The sequence below is a fragment of the Anopheles coluzzii genome, chromosome X (genome assembly GCF_943734685.1).
Source record: "Anopheles coluzzii chromosome X, AcolN3, whole genome shotgun sequence".
In the NCBI taxonomy this organism is placed as follows: Eukaryota; Metazoa; Arthropoda; class Insecta; order Diptera; family Culicidae; genus Anopheles; species Anopheles coluzzii.
This window is the reverse complement of record NC_064669.1, coordinates 23190210-23197567: the sequence shown is the minus strand read 5'-3', so window position 1 is coordinate 23197567 and position 7358 is coordinate 23190210. Positions and strand designations below refer to the sequence as shown.

Sequence of the window (7358 nt, the reverse complement as noted above, 5' to 3'; positions counted from 1 at the left end):
CATTGTTCGTAGTGCATGTGTTTTTGATTTTTGTGAAACTTGTTAGATTAATGTTATTAAATTCAATAAATAGAATTGTTGTGATATAATTCTGTGCACTGCCCAGTCCGCAAAAGCCGAAGTTTTGTATGGGATCGTGTCGTACACATATGGCCCCACTTACGTACCCACTTGCAGTAGAAGTGTAAATATGGTTTCACGCACACATAGACACATTCGACCCGAACGATCGCGTTCACACATACTATAACGCTCCGATTTCTTCTGCATCTCACGCATACCAATGTGTTTGCTCCACCCCCTTTTCGGATTGCTTATAGAAATGATGAGGCACACATGTTTACTTTTGCTGTATGCACACATTCGCATGCGGTTTATTCCACACTTTTTCTCTCCCTTCCAACACGTGCTTTGGCATACTCACACTGTGGAGACGGCAGAACGGTCTCCCCCTTCCAAATTTACCGTTCTTCCTCCTCTCGATCTTTTTTCTTCTTACCGCGTCCGGGGTACCATCAGAGCTGCGCGCTGGCTTTAGTTTTTCCTCCTCTAGTTCTTCCTTTCTCCTACCGCTCCCGGGGGCTGCGCGCGTTTCGACAGGTTCTTAGCGCAATCCAGTGCGTTGTTTTGTGGCTGAGTTGTGCTGAACGCTGTCAATAAAAATGAACCAATGATTAATGCATGTAGTACGTATTACTTTGGATAGTTTTACGTATATGATGAGAGCAACACTTACCATAATATTTTAAAACTGGAAAACAATTTCTTTCCGTCACCCACTTTGAAGATTGCTGATGATGCCAACAGGTAGGCGTTGATGAATGGCGCATGCACCTGTAACTTAGAAGCCGATAAGCATTAGTTGAATTAGCACATTGCAGCAAATATGAGATCAAGAAACTTACCTCAACAAGTTAGCTAGGATAAATCATTCCACAATGGAAGAAGAAGCAACACTGCGCAAAACGTAAACAAGGAAAGTAGGGGACACAAGAAATCGCGCATCACTCCCGCACATCCTTCCACAACGAAAGTTCTGGACAGACTGAGGATGCCTAACACCCGGATGAGCGCGATAGCAGAAAAAATCATGGTAGATCGAGAGAGATGGGTAGACTCGGTGTAGCGCAATCCGCTGGTAGATGCATGTGTGTGTGACCAACGAAAGACTAAAGACCCCGCTCCTCGCGTTTTTCATCCATCATTTTTCGTCACACGCACACACCTCTACACGCGCGGCGGTTTGCTGTCCAAAATCTAGAGAGAGAAGACAGGGCATCTCGCTTTGGCACACAGAAAAATCTCTGAACAACTTCGGCTCTGCTACTTGGGTGTATCATTTCGGAAAGAAATCCTGGCAAAAAAGGGGGAGGGGGCTATTTTAACGAAGGGTCGTGCCGAACCCCGTTCGGGTTTTGCTTCGGCTTCGGGTTTGCTTCGGCTTCGGGACCCGACGGATCGGTTGAATAATTTCGCCAACTCAGCTTCAACCCAAGTAGCAGAGCCGAAGTTTTTCAGAGATTTTTCTGTGTGCCAAAGCGAGATGCCCTGTCTTCTCTCTCTAGATTTTGGACAGCAAACCGCTGCGCGTGTAGAGGTGTGTGCGTGTGACGAACAACGATGGATGAAAAACGCGAGGAGCGGGGTCCGAAGTCTTTCGTTGGTCACACACACATGCATCTACCGTTGGATTGCGCTACATCGAGTCTACCCATCTCTCTCGATCTACCATGATTTTTTTCTGCTATCGCACTCATCTGGGAGTTAGGCATCCTCAGTCTGCCCAGAACTTTCGTTGTGGAAGGATGTGCGGGAGTGATGTGCGATTTCTTGTGTCCCCTACTTTCCTTGTTTACGTTTTGCGCAGTGTTGCTTCTTCTTCCATTGTGGAATGATTTATCCTAGCAAATTGTTGAGGTAAGTTTCTTGATCTCATATGTGCTTCAATGTACTAATTTAACTAATGCTTATCGTCTTCAAAGTTACAGGTGCATGCGCCATTCATCAACGCCTACCTGTTGGCATCATCAACAATGTTTATAGTAGGTGACGGAAAGAAATTGTTTTCCAGTTTTAAAATATTAAGGTAAGTGTTGCTCTCATCATATACGTAAAACTATCCAAAGTAATACGTACTACATGCATTAATTATTGGTTCATTTTTATTGACAGCGTTCAGCACAACTCAGCCACAAAACAACGCACTGGATTGCGCTAAGAACCTGTCGAAACGCGCGCAGCCCCCGGGAGCGGTAGGAGAAAGGAAGAACGAGAGGAGAAAAAACTAAAGCCAGCGCGCAGCTCTGATGGTACCCCGTACGCGGTAAGAAGAAAAAAGATCGAGAGGAGGAAGAACGGTAAATTTGGAAGGGGGAGACCGTTCTGCCGTATCCACAGTGTGAGTATGCCAAAGCACGTGTTGGAAGGGAAAGAAAAAGTGTGGAATAAACCGCATGCGAATGTGTGCATACAGCAAAAGTAAACATGTGTGCCTCATCATTTCTATAAGCAATCCGAAAAGGGGGTGGAGCAAACACATTGGTATGCGTGAGATGCAGAATAAATCGGAGCGTTATAGTATGTGTGAACGCGATCGTTCGGGTCGAATGTGTCTATGTGTGCGTGAAACCATATTTACACTTCTACTGCAAGTGGGTACGTAAGTGGGGCCATATGTGTACGACACGATCCCATACAAAACTTCGGCTTTTGCGGACTGGGAAAGCCAGCTTCAATCTCAGCGGATCTCTGAGTGCTGGTGACCGGTGGGTAGGAACTGCCCCAACAGTCAAAAGCCGAAGATTTTATATTGACCTTTCACTTTTTCTATCTGTCTCTCGCTCTAATTTGAGCGATTTTCCCCTGATGAGTATCCCCGAGCCTCCTCGTGTGGTTGTTCCCAAGTAGCAGAGCCGAAGTTTTTCAGAGATTTTTCTGTGTGCCAAAGCGAGATGCCCTGTCTTCTCTCTCTAGATTTTGGACAGCAAACCGCTGCGCGTGTAGAGGTGTGTGCGTGTGACGAACAACGATGGATGAAAAACGCGAGGAGCGGGGTCCGAAGTCTTTCGTTGGTCACACACACATGCATCTACCGTTGGATTGCGCTACATCGAGTCTACCCATCTCTCTCGATCTACCATGATTTTTTCTGCTATCGCACTCATCTGGGAGTTAGGCATCCTCAGTCTGCCCAGAACTTTCGTTGTGGAAGGATGTGCGGGAGTGATGTGCGATTTCTTGTGTCCCCTACTTTCCTTGTTTACGTTTTGCGCAGTGTTGCTTCTTCTTCCATTGTGGAATGATTTATCCTAGTAAATTGTTGAGGTAAGTTTCTTGATCTCATATGTGCTTCAATGTACTAATTTAACTAATGCTTATCGTCTTCAAAGTTACAGGTGCATGCGCCATTCATCAACGCCTACCTGTTGGCATCATCAACAATCTTTATAGTAGGTGACGGAAAGAAATTGTTTTCCAGTTTTAAAATATTAAGGTAAGTGTTGCTCTCATCATATACGTAAAACTATCCAAAGTAATACGTACTACATGCATTAATTATTGGTTCATTTTTATTGACAGCGTTCAGCACAACTCAGCCACAAAACAACGCACTGGATTGCGCTAAGAACCTGTCGAAACGCGCGCAGCCCCCGGGAGCGGTAGGAGAAAGGAAGAACGAGAGGAGAAAAAATTAAAGCCAGCGCGCAGCTCTGATGGTACCCCGTACGCGGTAAGAAGAAAAAAGATCGAGAGGAGGAAGAACGGTAAATTTGGAAGGGGGAGACCGTTCTGCCGTCTCCACAGTGTGAGTATGCCAAAGCACGTGTTGGAAGGGAAAGAAAAAGTGTGGAATAAACCGCATGCGAATGTGTGCATACAGCAAAAGTAAACATGTGTGCCTCATCATTTCTATAAGCAATCCGAAAAGGGGGTGGAGCAAACACATTGGTATGCGTGAGATGCAGAAGAAATCGGAGCGTTATAGTATGTGTGAACGCGATCGTTCGGGTCGAATGTGTCTATGTGTGCGTGAAACCATATTTACACTTCTACTGCAAGTGCCCAAGGACGCAAAAACCGACGGCGGCCTGTGTAATCTGAGCTCCCTACAAAGCTCTCCCCAAAACTCTCGTTTGCAGTCTTGTCGAGAGCTTCGCCACAGGCGCCCGAACCATCCGTCACGCACACATCTAAACGTTCTGGTTTCTTCAGCCGCTCACGCATACCAATGTGTTAGCTCCACCCCCTTTTTCGGATTGCTTATAGAAATGATGAGGCTGTTCACATTTGCTTTATGTACATAATCGCATGCTGTTTATTGAATAATATCCCTCTCCCTTCCCACTTATGTTTTGACATACTCCTGCTGTGTAGACGGCAGAACGCTTTCCCCCTTCCAAATTTACCGTTCTTCCTCCTCTCGTTCTTCCTTCCTCCTACTGCGCTCGGGGTACCATCCGTGCTGCGCGTGTTCAGCTGCCTTCAGTTTAGTGATGACGTCATGAACAGGAGCTGCGCGTGTTGAACCAGCTTCTGTTAAGTAATGACGTCCTCACCGGGGGCTGAATGAAGCAATAATGAATGTAAGTAGTATGTATTACTATGGAGAGTTTAGCGCAGAGGATTAGATCAAAACTTACCTTAATATTTTAAAACTGGAAAACGTTTTCTTTCCGTCGCTCACTTTGAAGATTGTTGACGAGGATGGCAGGTAGTCGTTGATAAATAGCGCACACACCTGTAACTTTTTAGACGCCAAGGGTTAGTTGAATATACCTGCACAAGCACACAGCAAGAAACTTACCTCAACAATTTGCTAGGATAAATCATTCCATAACTGAGGAAGAAGGAACACGGCACAAAACGTAAATGAGCAAAGTACGTCGCACAAGAAATCGCACCTCACTTCAGTACATCCTTCCACAGGGAAAGTTCTGGACAGACTGAGGATGCCTAACACCCGGATGAGCGCGATAGCAGAAAAATCATGGTGGATCGGGAGAGATGGGTAGACTCGGTCCAGCGATATCCGCTGGTAAATGCATGTGTGTGTGACGAACGAAAGTCTTCAAACCCCGCTTCCCCCGTATTTCATCCATAACTTTTCGTCACACGCACACACCTCTGCACGGGCGGCGGTTTGCCGTCCAAAATCTAGAGAGAGAAGACAGGGCCTCTCGCTTTGGCTCACAGAAAAACCTCTCAACAACTTCGGCTCTGCTACTTGGGTGGGTACGTAAGTGGGGCCATATGTGTACGACACGATCCCATACAAAACTTCGGCTTTTGCGGACTGGGTTGTTGTTGGAAGTTGAAACCGAAACCCCTTCGTGCGCTGCCAAAATCAGCGAAGAACGAAATCGAGTGGCTCAAGCAAAAAAACGAAAAATAAAATGACGAACGAGTGTGCTGTGACAATAACACACACGCACGCACAAGGCGACACCCGAAATCTGGTGCGATACCGGCTTTCAGTGGAGCAAGTACACACATGCACACATTTGGCCACAGCACGGTGATACTACACACAGCCACGCACTTGGCGATACACGCTGTGTGGTGCGGTGCGGCGGACGTTCAGAATTCAGTGGTGCAAATACACACATGCATACACTTGGCGATACACGCTCTGCTGTGCGGTGAGGTTTGTGTTCTGTGTCCAGTGGTGCAAATACACACACACACGCACTTGGCTACACACGCAGTACGGCGCGGTTGGCTTGGCAGAAGCGCATACACACATTCACGCAGTAGGCTTTACTTTCAGTCCAGTGAGGTTGGTGCTTGTGTGGTGTTTCAGCTCTTGGTGGTCAGCGGATAAACCCCGTAAAAATGGAGATCATTCTAATTTAAGGTAAGTAAAAGTGATTAAAATTATCAACCAACATCCCCCCTTCTAATTAATATAATTTTTCTTCCATTTCATGTGTGTTTCACGGCGAACGGAGACAACAAAACCTGTGGCTGTGTCGTGGTGTTGGAGATGGTGGGCCGTACAGTGCAGCGAGAACTAGGCGCGACAGCGATGAGGAGCAGAAAGTGTTGTGCTAATTTTTCTCTGTGCGAGTGTAAAAAGTGTTTGTTAAATTATGTGCGTTAGAATTAAGTGCAGTGGTTATTGTGCATGTGTTGTGTTTTTTTGTATTTATGTTATATAAAATATTCAATAAATCGAATCATGTTGATATAATGGTTCGCACTGTATCATTTCGGAAAGAAATCCTGGCAAAAAGGGGGAGGGGGCTATTTTAACGAAGGGTCGTGCCGAACCCCGTTCGGGTTTTGCTTCGGCTTCGGGTTTGCTTCGGCTTCGGGACCCGACGGATCGCTTGAATAATTTCGCCAACTCAGCTTCAAAGTCAGCTTCAATCTCAGCGGATCTCTGAGTGCTGGTGACCGGTGGGAATTTACTTCGAAAGAGCACGGTTTGGTTGGTTGGGAACTTGAGTTGGCGAAATTATTCAAGTGATCCGTCGGGTCCCGAAGCCGAAGCAAACCCGAAACCGAAGCAAAACCCGAACGGGGTTCGGCACGACCCTTCGTTAAAATAGCCCCCTCCCCCTTTTTGCCAGATTTTCTTTCCAAAATGAAACAGTGTCACACATGTAGTAGAACAACTTGATTTATTTAAGCAAATAAATCGGTTTAATGAGACGCACTAACAACTATTTCACACACGGTCAACTCTTCGCAAATTACACAAATTATGGCACATTATATTAAAAACACTTTTATCAACTGTTCCGTGAATAAAACGCAACATTTTCACCGTACTTTCTGCACTCCACCGCTGTTGATCATGGTTGTCATCTTTCCACTGTACCCGTCATTTGCTCCAACATTTGCACATCACAAACACAGGTTTTGTTGTCTCCGTTCGCGATGAAAAACACATGAAATGGAAGAAAAATTATATTAATTAGAAGGGGGGATGTCGGTTGATAATTTTAATCACTTTTACTTACCTCAAATTAAACAAAACTCCATTTTTTACGGGGTTTATCCGCCAAGCGCTGAAACACCACACAAGCACCAACCTCACTGGACTGAAAGTGAAGCCTACTGCGTGAATGTGTGTATGCGCTTCTGCCAAGCCAACCGCGCCGTACTGCGTGTGTAGCCAAGTGCGTGTGTGTGTATATTTGCACCACTGGACACAGAACACAAATCTCACCGCACAGCAGAGCCTGTGTCGCCAAGTGTATGCATGTGTGTATTTGCACCACTGAATTCTGAACGTCCACCACACAGCGTGTATCGCCAAGTGCGTGGCTATATGTAGTATCACCGTGGACTGCAGAAAACTACCTGCACTAGAACAGAGCGCTGGTGTGGCCAAATGTGTGCATGTGTGTACT

The 7358-nt window shown here is 46.0% G+C and overlaps 1 long non-coding RNA gene across 3 annotated transcripts; it reads right to left on the bottom strand.

Moving 5' to 3' along the window:
- Positions 1–339: 339 nt before the first annotated feature.
- Positions 340–5778, bottom strand: LOC120955573 (uncharacterized). 3 transcript variants are annotated; one of them, XR_007452119.1, is made up of 3 exons: positions 4805–5778; positions 4641–4744; positions 340–650 (listed from the first exon to the last, which is right to left on the bottom strand). It is a non-coding gene; the product is annotated as an uncharacterized LOC120955573 (long non-coding RNA). The 3 variants fall into 3 exon arrangements; XR_005752657.2 differs by lacking the exons at positions 4641–4744; positions 4805–5778 and adding exons at positions 737–840; positions 906–1917; XR_005751793.2 differs by lacking the exon at positions 340–650 and adding an exon at positions 4287–4562.
- Between the last annotated feature and the right edge of the window lie 1580 nt (positions 5779–7358).